The sequence below is a fragment of the Pocillopora verrucosa genome, chromosome 12 (assembly GCF_036669915.1).
Source record: "Pocillopora verrucosa isolate sample1 chromosome 12, ASM3666991v2, whole genome shotgun sequence".
Classification (NCBI taxonomy): domain Eukaryota; kingdom Metazoa; phylum Cnidaria; class Anthozoa; order Scleractinia; family Pocilloporidae; genus Pocillopora; species Pocillopora verrucosa.
The window spans coordinates 20913270-20925707 of NC_089323.1; the positions used below are offsets into that span (position 1 = coordinate 20913270).

A 12438-nucleotide genomic window follows, 5' to 3' on the forward strand; every position below is an offset into this window, starting at 1 on the left:
CTACGTCTTCACTATGGTTAAAAAACAAGAATTCGCGGTACGTTTGATGGAGAAGAACTTTCTACTAAAGCCAAATGCATTAGGAGACTCTTTGGGGAAAGTATTTACGTAACAATATTGTTGTCTTTGCAAAACTTGGCTTATTACTAGGTGTTTATCTGGTTCACTTTTTTAACGGTTGGATTGTGAAGTAAAGCAACACAGGAATGAAAATAACAACATTTTATTGATAAAATAAAATTGTCTGTCTTGTCCATCATTTATTTAAGGGAAAAAAATAAAAAAAAAAACAATATAGCCAATCTTATCACCACTGTAGGGTTGCTTCCACTCTGCTGCTCATAGTCAGTGTCGTTTCTTAGTCCTCTTTAATTATTCCAACTTTAAAATCCTGTTCAGTTTTATCTGATCCCTTAGTAAAAGCCAGGGACAGTTGAACACTTAAAAGAGTTGACACTTGCTATCAAGTAGGGGGGGCAGGGTAAAGGAAAGTGAGAGTTAGCTCTCAATGCCTCCGGGGTCTTTCTCCTAATTTGTCACAATATCACACCTGATCAATTTGGAATTAATGATTTGAAAAAAAAAATTAAAGTTCAAAATGGAATTTGGTTGAAGGCGTTAATTTGCAAGTCAATATATCAAAAACTAAAGTGATTTGCCTCGGCGGCGATAGAGGTAATTTTTGCTCGCAGTCGCGCCATAAATTTAGTAGTAAAAACCCTAATTGAGTTGGAAATGTTCCCAACCTGGACTAAAAAAACCGAAGCGCTAACTTGCGGTGCCCAATTTTCAGTGCATCGTCACTGAAAGCAAGGAAAGATACTGAATCGCACTAGTCTGGTTTGACTTTATCACACAAATATCACCAAAGAGCACAAGTCACTAAACGTCTCTCGTCTATGAAGATACCCATACCAGAATCTCTCTTTAATTAAAATGAAAATAATTTGGCGCAATCCTTATCCTTAGGCTACTGGAGGTTTAGTTTTATTCTAACTAAATTATATTTTGTTAAAGGTTTTATTTAGTTCTGCACATCCGGCTTGGTTTGTTTGTTGACCATTTCAAATCATAAGACGTCTACGGGGAATTGTTCCTCTTGAATTTTCAATCATGCACGTGCATGCGAAAGAATAATTGGAGGAGAAAATTAAAAGAACAAATCTCCAGAGAACGTCCGTGATCTGAGACAGGCAATCAACATACAAAGCTGAACGAGCCTTGAACTAATTAATTTGTGAAAAAAAATATATAGTAAACTTAGGGAATGCTTAAAAACTAAGTATAGACTAGGAAGCGCTTCTTATAATAGCGAAATGGAAAAAATACCTAAAGCTCCTCTATTTGTTAATTATTTATGCGATTTGCATCGGCTTCAAACCCTAGTTTGGTTATAAATTTTTAATTAACGCGATAAAGTCCTTTTATCCTATGCTAATTATTCCTAGAATGTTCCAGGCACAGAATTATCTGTGACAGGACCATTGCTTGACGAGCCTACGAACGGCTACGTGGAGGCTATCAAAAGTAACATCTATATTGTAAAATTATATTAATGTAACCTATACAGCCATCTTTTTATGCTAACACTAATCCCTTATTAATTATTTTTTTAAGGAAAGCTAAATAAGTTTTAGTCACTAAAGAATTAAGAAAATCTTAAAACTAACACTTTTCCAAATGAGAAAATGCTGCTTTAATCAAAAAGTAGTTACGTTTTGCCTGTTCATCAATAAATGGAGTTTTTATGATCATGCTCTTACCCTGTTAAATGAAAAAAAATATACTACACTATACTACCCCTAAAATTAAAGTATAAATAGCATAGTAATTTCATTATGAAAAGATTCTCCTTAAGTAAAAAAAATAATTTTTTGTTTATAGTTAGGCATAATTTTCCTGAAATAGCAATAAAGATAATTTTTATCAAAGCTAATGCTATTATTTTCCCCAATAAATATGCTACTTTTATTAAAAGTGAATAAATTTACCCTATTCCTGAAAAGGCCTAGCTTTTATAACTTTTAGTAACTGTATAATTATGTGAAAAAAATGCTGATCCTAAAATAAGAGTATCTATGGTAATGTGGTTTTATAGTGAGAAAATGCTACTTAATTAAAAAAAAAAATGGTTTAAAAAAATTGTTTATCTATGTTTATGCTTATGGTTAATATTTTGTGTTATATTTTTGTAATAATTAAATGAAAAACTAAAGAAGAGAGATTCTGGATTCAGTATCAACCCATCAGAGAGACCCCTAGTAACTATTTGCTCAATTTGATGTCATTTTTGTGAGTCTGGTCAAGCCAGACCAGAGAAATCCAGCAAAACTCCGCACTTCCAATGTAAATGCACCTAAATTGACTCTTACAATTCAGCACAACTGTTTCAATGATCCTTAGTTGTGGAACATTTCAAGAGATAAATTGAATGCAAAAAAAGCACCTTCTGAGGCCAAAATGTGTCAAATTGTCGGTGTGGTTCCATGACAAATTGGTCGAAACTCCAAAGACAAAAGAGAAAACTCTCACCTTCCTCTACACTGTCCTCCCTGCTCGAGAGCAAGTGGTCAACTCTTCCAAGTGTTCAACTGTCCCCAGCTTGAACTTCAGGATCAGACAAAGCATCACAGGATTTCCCAGTTGGAATATTTCAGAGGACATCAAAAACACACCTTCTTAGAACAGACAGAGCTTCCACAACCCAGCAGGGATGTGATTGGCTAAATTTTTTTTCTTTGTTCTTGCTTCTAAGTGTGTGTGCCACCACCAATCTGAAATTAAATAATATCCTGAAAACTTAAGTAGATATGCAAGCTCATTACCACTGTAGATGACCTAGCAAAATTAACATAATGATGGTAATAGTAAATTACATCACTTGATAAAGCAAGTTCATGGCACAAATTTAAATGAACCTAATTACTTTAAGATCAAGCTTGCAATACCAAGCTTAGAAAAACTAATGCCTTTCCAACTAAGTTCTGAAAAAAATGTAGAATCCTACAAGAGACCCTAGAAGATATCATGACTTGCAAAACCGAAAAGTAGCTAAGGAGCAAAAAGAAATTAAAGTAAATGGAAATTTAGCCTACTGTGTTTACCTTAAGCAGAAAAGATATCTTCAGTGAGGCTTAATATTGCATAGTATAGCTAGTCATACTTACATGAAATCATCAAGAATTTTCTCTTTGTATGAAATGAAATTCAATCTAACTTGGCAATAAATTTAAATGAAACCTTCTTAACTGTGGAAAAGCTATCTGCTTAAACAATGTAGCCATCAGCCACATATTCAGCCTAGAGGACAAAATGGTGAGCTAATGAAAAGCAAACTAAAAATACTCCTAAAGTTAGGTTGTGGTAATGAGCTTGCTGATGTACTCAATGTAGTAATACTACCACAAACATCATGCCAACCTAAAACCAGGAATCCTGAAACATTGTAAAACTCTGGAAACCCTTAGGCCAGGAAATACTAGAATGACATGTTTCCCGTAAATTCCTACCACAAATACCAACCCAACTAACCTTAAATTCAAAATGTAGAAGTCTATGACCCTCTTCTTTCCCCAGAAAGTGCATAAAACATCTAGAGACCACTATATCCCAGAAACGTAAAACTGTGAAGCCCAGGACCCAGAAATCCAGAACCCAGAGACCTTTAACCCTTATACTTACTATGAAATGGTAGGAATATGCTAAGGACTTTGAAATCTGAGACCCTGAAACCTTGAACCAAAATCTAGGACTGTAACACTCAGAACTTAATGCACTTATAACCAGGACCCAGAAATATACCTAAGACCTAGAAATCTGAGATCTAGAAAAAACTATCACCCCTGGACTTAAAACTGGTTAAACCTCAGCCCTAGAGATCCTGAACCCACAAAAAAGACCCAAAAATATAACTTTGACTAGGAAATCCAAGATTCAGAAACCTGAGGCCCAAAAACCCAAGACTTAAAAAACCTTGGTCCCCGAAAAACTTGAGAACTGGAAAACCTAAGAAAAAGAGAACCAATGACCCAACAAACTTAGATCTGGAAAACCTGATGCACCTTGGGAGAAGAAAAACTTTAGTGTGGAAACCTTAGACCCAGAAATATTTTTAAAAAAATTGTGTCAGCATGATGTTGGTAATATTAACTATCATTAATATCAAGATATTACCAATCTTTAATTGTTTGGAAAGCCTCCATTTGAGCAATGAGGTATGTCTTGGAGCTATTTGTAGCTCTGTATGGCTCTGTAAAAAATCTTTGAAATTTTGTATCCAATTTCTCCATTCCAAATGCCTAACCCTAACCCTAACCCTAACCCTAACCTGAGTCATAATATGTCTGTAGTTACCAATATCCTATTGTAGCTTCAATCATATGCTGAAACTAGACTAAAAATCCTTAGACCCAAAAGACCTTTGATACAAAACCTATTAAAGACCCAAAAGTTTCACACCCAAAAGACCTGCAACCTAAAAAGCCCTGGGCTTAAAAACCCAAACATCTAAGAGACTTGAACCTAAACAAAATCTTAGACCAAAAAGACCAGAAAATGACCAAGAAATCTCCTTGCCTTAATCTCCTTAAATTTTTTGGATTTGAAATTAAAATTGTCTTCTCCTTGAGGTGACAATCCTTGCCTTAAAACTTTAGCTCCCACAATTTAAATGTGAAAACAGCCACCTCTATCTCCTTAATGTGCACTTGCTTCAATTTTTATCTGTCACACACCTATGACAGTCACTGTGAAATTAAATTGGTAGATAAATGATGTTCAACAATGCCTTAAAACAAGAAAACTGAAATTGAATCTGTTGCAGTCTTAGAATATCATGTAAACTCTAAACAGAAAAAAAAAATCAATCACAGGCTAGCTAGTAGGAATTTTGACAACTAAATCTAACATTACCCTCCCCAAAATTTGTTCAAACAAGTGCAAAAGCTAGGGCATGCAGGCATTAAAGAAATTAGTAAGTAGTTCTATCTCACTTACTGTTTTTCTTTTAAATCATATTATGATAATAAAGACCCACAGTAAGGAGCAAAAACCTAAACTTAGCACCTAGAAAAATAGTAAAGACCAGAAATCCCACACCCAGAAAGGATTCAGAAAACCTAAGACTTGGAAATCTGCAACAAGAAGAACCTAACACCCCTCAATCTACAACCCCAACTATCTTTGATCCAACAAACCTAAAATACACAAAGCTAGGAACAAAAACCTTAAGATTGAAAAAACCTGAGACCCAAAAAGCCTGACCCAAAAGACCTTGAACCCTGAAATGCCTAAGGGTTGAAAAGCCTAAGATACCAGAGAACAAAGACTGAAAAAAACAGAGATCCCAAAAAGCCTGACCCAAGATCTTAGAACCTTAGGGACTAAAGACTGAAAAATCCTACAACCCAAAAAGCCTGACCCGAAAGACCTTAGACCCTTAAATACCCAGGGCCTGAAAAGCCCAAGACCACAAAAACCCGGAACCAAAAAGCCAAAGTACCTTGAACCTGAAACCCTTAAAACTTGAGAGGCAAAAACTTGAAGGACCCCGATATATCTGAGACCTGAAAAATGTACAACTGAAAACATTTATGACTAAAAAACTTGAGACCAGAAAATCCTAATAAGCAAAAAAAAAACCAAGACCCATAAACCTAAGCCCATTAAACCTGAACCCAAACAATTCTAAGAACCAAGAGCTTACCACCCAAAAAAAAAACCCAAGACCCTGAAAATGGTTTGACCCAGAAACCTATTGACCTGAGATTTAATAAAAACCAAGTCCCAAATACCTAGCCCATTAAACCTGAACCCAAAGAAATCTAAGACCCAAAAAACCCACCACTCAGAAAACCCAGTACCTAAATATCCCATGACCCAGAGAGACCTTTAAACCTAAGCCATCAACCCTGAGCCCCCAAAAACCTAAAAACCTAAAAACTCACCATGACCTAAAAAACCCAAAACCTGAAAATCCTATGACCCAGAAACCAAAGCTCTTAGAGTGGACATTCAATAAAAATCTACTAAGGCAGTTTAACCAAAACTCAAAATAACCGAATGCCCAAAAAACTTACCACCAAAAAAACCCAGGACCTGAAAATCCTATGACCCAGAAACCCAAGCTCTAAGACCTGAGATTCAATAAAAACTGAGACCCAAATACCTAAGCCCTGGAACCTGAGACCCCAAAAGCACTTGTTTGAACAACTGGGGCACACACACTTTCCCATTATTATGAACTACATATGTAGTGGGGGTGGTGGAACAACAGCTGGGTGAAAAACCTCCCCATATGTCCACTTACACCTAGAAGGAAAACCCTGGGCCAGCTGCACCCCACATTCAATGACCTTCCAGGCTGGGCTTAAAATATAATCTAGCATTAATGGAAATAATTATGATAACTAATCCTGTACTTGCTTCCAGGGTGAATTGTCAAGGTTCTTCTACCAGGATGGGTCCATGTTCTTGCTAGTATTGTGCTGTCCAGTTGTGATGCTTTCATTTGGCAGATCTGTGAAACAAATATCAGAACAATAAGATTAAAATAATTCTATTCAGGATAATTCATTCATATTAATAATAGTTGCTGCTCTCTATCTTTTCTTTTTTAAGTAAAATGACAAAGTGCAAATGAGCCGAAAACAACACTCTACTGGTGCTTATTCTACTTCCTTTAACCTGAAGCAACTGATATTATTGCAACTCTTCTTAAATGGGACACTCATTCATCACAGTTTCTCATTACTTTGAGAGTCAAGAATCACAGTACATTGATCCCTGCCAGCACTGAAAACCAGACATTTTTTCCCAGAAATCAGAACATTAACATCACTCAACAAAAACAAAAGCCCTAAACATGACTTTCAGAAGGTTTTCAACAGTGATCTAAACCAGATAAAGCCAATTGACCATAGGAATCTACTGGTTACACAACAGCCAATAGCCATGGGGGGCAAAAGAAATTAATTCACCCATAATCTCTCTTGAATCCAACAACCAAAAATTAATATAAAAAAGCTTCATCAAATTCTTAAGCTTTAAGAACTGATGTGTAAGATCAGTAAATCTGTTTTGACTACAACTTTTTCCAAATAAAAATGAGTGGAAATTGATGTGATTTTGAAGCACCAAAACTACAATATAATCACATCTCTTTGCCAATGAAAATCAAATGTAGCCCCAGAATAAATGCTGCATCAGAAACACTTAAAATCTAGTAAATGCCACAAACTTTAATCAGGTCAATACAATATGCAGACTGCAATAAGGTGTATGTTTGTTTTGCAGGAGAAGCATGACAAGTCACCAACATGTCATGTTTGTTTGTTTGATCTCAAAGGACAGGCAAAGCTAGCAGAAATATTTAATCTAAATTATACCTGTTGCATCGTATCTATAGCTTTCAACTCTCTGGTTCACCACTTTCTTATCCAGCCTTATCCAGTAACCACTCTCATCCACGATCCAGGATTCACCACTGTCAGTAAAAAATTTGTCCACAGCTTTGTTCCAGGGCTTGTCCACAGGCTACCAACCAAGGCTTGTCCATTGGCTACCAACCAAGGCTTGTCCACAGGCTACCAATCAAGGCTTGTTCACAGGCTACCAACCAAGGCTTGTCCAGGAAAGGAAGTGAGAGTTTGCTCCTTAAGCCTCTGTGGTATCTCCAAATTTGTTGCAATACCACACCTGATCAATTTGGAATTAATGAGTGAAGAAAAAAATTAAAATGCCAAATGAAATTTGATTAAAGGTGCTGATCTGCAGGTCAGTGTATCCAAAGCTAAATATATTTTCCTTGTGACAAAAGAAAAAAATTAAGTTCCCCTCTTCTGTATAAAAGAATGATTAAAAAACCTATTCGAGTTTGAAATGTTCCCAACATGGACAAAAAAACTGAAGCGCTACCTTGCTGTAGCCTATGGTTTTACCTTGAGCAGCACAGCTGTCTTCATGAAAACTCTGTAATTATAACAAAACGAGGTCAGTCATACTCGTGTGAAATAATCAAGGATTTTCTTAACAATTGAAATGAAATGAAATGAAACCTGGCAATAGGTTAAATTCCAAGCTTCCATACTATGCAAACTCAATCTGTTTAAAAGTCTAAATGCACCCAGTACCTCCTCAAAAGAACAATAACATTAAAATAGGAAACAATAGCAACACCAAACATACCCTGAGACCCTTCTACACAAAAGCTTCAATCTGGGAAACCTAACCCATACCCCTAAATAAATAACCAGAAAAATATGAACTTGAAGGCTCCTAGGCCTGACAAAACTAGGTCCCCCAAACCCCAAATCCACAGAAATAACTGATACCTGCCAGCCTGGAGCTGACATAATGGCCCCCTAAACTTGAGATCCAGAAAACTTAATGCTCCTTAACCCTAAAACCAGGAAAGCCCAAGACCCAAAAATTTAAAAACCAAAAAAGTAGGGTGTAGAAGACCTTAACCAAAAACCTAGAATTTCTAGAATCAAAGACCCAAAATTTTATCCAATACCATTGAACCAGAGCCTAAGACCCAAAAACCTGTTGGTAATACCTTGAAAACCAAACCCCAGAACATATTAAGAACCAGAGGGCCTAAAACACTGAAAACCAAAACTCTCCAACTTTAGATCTGGGAAAATGTGGAGCACACACAAACACAGTAGGAAAACCTGCCTGGAAAACTGAGACCCAGAAATAAAAGACCCTGTCAGCATGATGTTGGTAATATTACCTATGAATAATACTTTAGATATTCCTAATTTGTAATAATTTCTGAAAGCCTTCATATGGGCATTGTAATATATCCTTGTTTAAGGATACATGTAGATCAAGTGAAAATAGCTAGTTCAATACTAGTGGTAATAAAATTGAATTTGGTAATGAATGGTGTTCAATGATGCAAGACCTAGAATTCAAAGAGCATTCTATTCCAAAGTGTTGTAATTTTGCCAAGCAACTTTGCTAAGACCCAGCAACTTAGGACTGAAAGGGATAATAGGCAAAAATTAAACACTCAAAAACCTAAGACTGAAATATCTCCCACCTGAAAAACCAAAGTTGTGTGGCAGTGGATCAAACAAGTTTTCTTTTGTTCAGAAAAGCACAGGATTATTCTTGTCTGCTAAAGTGCTTGATACTGATCAATCCAGCTGCTAATGAACTATACCACCAGGTATACTTTGCCATTTCCAAGTCAAATTTACAGAAATGCAAATCAGTAATATAGAAAATAATAGTCAATTTAGTATTACAGCATTCATCTTATCTTTTTTTTTTGTTTCCATGGTCTTTGATCTTTAGATTCATTCTTTTACTGACAGTTTTCTTTTCTGCTTGTTTTGCATTTTTACTTAAATTTATGGGTACACATCATCGGTTACTTAAAATAATATCCTGCATTCATCAAATTTCTGTTTACAAAATCATCATCATCTTATCTTTTTTTTTTATTTCCATGGTCTTTGATTTTTAGATTCATTCTTTTACTGACAGTTTTCTTTTTCTGCTTGTTTTGCATTTTTACTTAAATTTATGGGTACACATCATCAGTTACTTAAAATAATTTTCATACAAATTTGTGCTGAACAGAATTCATCGAATAATTTTGGACAAATAAAACACCAGTAGTTCTTCTCAACTGCTAGTCAGTAAGTAAAATTTAAAATCAAAGTTGTCAACAGCACACTTGTCGATAACAAACATAAATCAAATACAGAACTATTTAGCAAAGATGTTAAGTTTGCATAAAAATTGCTTAACTGAGGCTTGACAAAAAAAGCCATTGAACACTTAGAGTCTAACCTTTTATCAAAAAAAAAGCTGCATTTGCTCTGAAAAATGAGGATGACCATGGTCAAATGGTTTCTGGTTAGCCAGAAAATGAGCAAGTTAGTGACTTTTCATGATTTTTATGAAGCAATCAGCAGCTCAATGATCATTTACAATCTTGTGTTCAACCCATGCCATGAGAACAGTTAGAATTCACTGGCTGATTGATTTCCTTCAATTGTATAAATTACCTCTGCAGACAAGAATGCTCCTGAGATTTTTCCAATAAATTAAACTCACACTCAACTCACATGCAATTACAAAAACTGTGTCCTGTATTTCAAGACAGGAGATTGAGAGATTTGTTTTGAATTACAAGAAGGAGAAGACTCTGACAACAAAGACTGTGGCTTTACAATGCAGTGATCTTTGTGCAACTATGAGTCAAAGAGTGATGTACGAATGAAAAACAATAGAATCTGGCTTGGTCAGATAAAGAAAGGTTTGGATCCTAGCTTCAGAATTTGAGAAAATGTACATACTGAAATTTGATGTGCACAATATGTCATCTTTTTTTGTGCGTGTAAACTGCCTTTTGACAGTGTTTAGTATTGTGCAAAGTTGGATGTCTTGTCTTTTGAGAGGACTTTTGGGTGAATCTCCTGCAGATTTGCTTGTCAGCAAATGGAAGATTTTGATTACAAATAAAACAATCAATTAAACAACTGTTACAAAGGGCACTAATATTTAATGATCATTTACCATAGTTGAAAACTCCATTTGAAGCCAGCTTATTCTGAAGGAAACTAATAGACAAACAAGAGGGAAATTATTTTTCACACTATTCTCTTGTGGGTGCTTCACTGAGGTAGCCACCTACTTCAAATCTTATTGATAACACTGAGTATCACCAAACTTAAAAAGCTAAAAATGTTCAGGAAGTTAAACTTTCACAATAGAAAAAACAATGTCCCCTTCCTGGAGTCATTTAGTCATTTACTACTTTTAACACCTTTGAGTGTCACTAACCCCAAATTTGTTTAATAAAATAAATTTCCTTATTTTATTGATCATCACAGTGAAAGAAGTATCGCAATTGAATAAAACCTCACAACTCTACAAGCAGTTAAAGTTCAACTTCTTATGTTCAAGACCCTGTGGCTTGGGAAAGTTTTTACCTCATCCTGGAAACCACACCACAAGGCTGAAATGAAAAATTTATAGACACCATACCAAGATAGGAAATTCTTTGAGAATTTCCTTTTCTTTAAACATCATACTTGACATCCATACTTTCATTGATAAATTAAGAAAATTCTAATCTTTTTAGGCTTCATTTGTTTCTTTTTATGCATGTAATTTTATTCCAGTAATATGTACATGTAATACCTGATTGGTGTCTCTATAATTTATTGTACCCTTTTTTGTTATTTTGTTTTTATTGTATATGCACTCTCTTGGTCATTTCCTTTGATCAGTTAAACTTGTTATTGAAGAATTTATTTGAGTGTTTATTTCCCTCCTGCCTCCATTAGCTTAGCTATTTTGCAGTGAGGGATTATTAGAAATGTGTGTTAATTGCTAAGGTAAACAAATTTTGTTGTTTGAATTTTGTATAGACTCAAATTCACAGTGACTCTATGACTCCTAAGCATCCAGCCTAAATGTGTGCTGACAGCAAAGCCTCTTGAAAGTGGAGTCAAGAGCTCCCTGATACTATTGACAAATAACTCCATTAGACTCTCACAAGTTCATCTTGAGGGGTACATGCCCAAAAAGCCTATTGAGATACAGCATAAGGGCAGACATTCTGATTGACGCAGATTTTAAATCAGATATCTATGCTTAATTAGAAAGAAAGCAGAGCATGACTCTGTGGGAATGCTGATGAAATTTTATCACAGATGCATGTAGTAACTTACGACAGAGAGTTCAGAAAACTAAATCAAGCAAAAACTAGAAACTTTAAGATAAATGTAATAAAAGTTTTAAAGACTGCAGAATCAGTGGCCATAGATTCAATCCATTTAAAAGCATGCCATGTAAACAAATAAGGCATGGATTCAAAAGCTAAACTGAACAAGTTCAACAAGCTTCTTTAAAATTTGAAGGTCCAAACAGGCAATAGAAAAGTCAACAGAAATGACACTTGCAAGTCACCTAAGAGTTCCCATGCTTAATTCGTGATAAAGTGATCAGAGTTAAAGCCTTGGAATGAGTAATCGTGTTAAGTCATGGGACAAGTTACATGAATCACTTTAGATGACAGTGCTTTTCTCTACCAATGTGTATTAATACGTATCAGCAAACTGTGTGCAGCAAGAAATATGACAAAAATGCAGAAGGAAAAGGAAAACCTACACAGAACTATCATTGATTGGTCACTGATGGCCAAAGCAGGTCTAGTACAGTTGAGACAAATATTAAAAATTTTACCTGAGGTAATTAAACTCTCTGGTTTACCACTTGCTATTCTGCCTCATCCACTTTCCTCTTATTATATGAGATCCACTGTTCCCCAATGTCCATGAAGACTTGTCCACAAGTTATTTGCCAAGGCTTGTCCACAGGCCATATAGCAAAAAATGTTCACAGGCCACATACCAAGCTTGCCTAACAGTCCATTACTAATGCTTCTCTAAGGTCCATTAACAAAGCTTGCCC

General features: G+C 35.4%; 1 long non-coding RNA gene across 2 annotated transcripts in view; it reads right to left on the reverse strand.

Annotated features, from left to right (window-relative positions):
• Positions 1–207: 207 nt before the first annotated feature.
• The window catches only part of LOC131779459 (uncharacterized), a 14625-nt gene continuing 2394 nt past the window's right edge, over positions 208–12438 (reverse strand). For both annotated transcript variants that reach the window (XR_009339784.2, XR_010715843.1), the window contains 4 exons: positions 12211–12438; positions 7938–7968; positions 7386–7695; positions 208–6517 (listed from right to left, as the gene is read on the reverse strand). The exon at positions 12211–12438 is cut by the window's right edge and continues 132 nt beyond it. This is a non-coding gene — a long non-coding RNA (uncharacterized lncRNA). The remainder of the gene's footprint in view (positions 6518–7385; positions 7696–7937; positions 7969–12210) is intronic.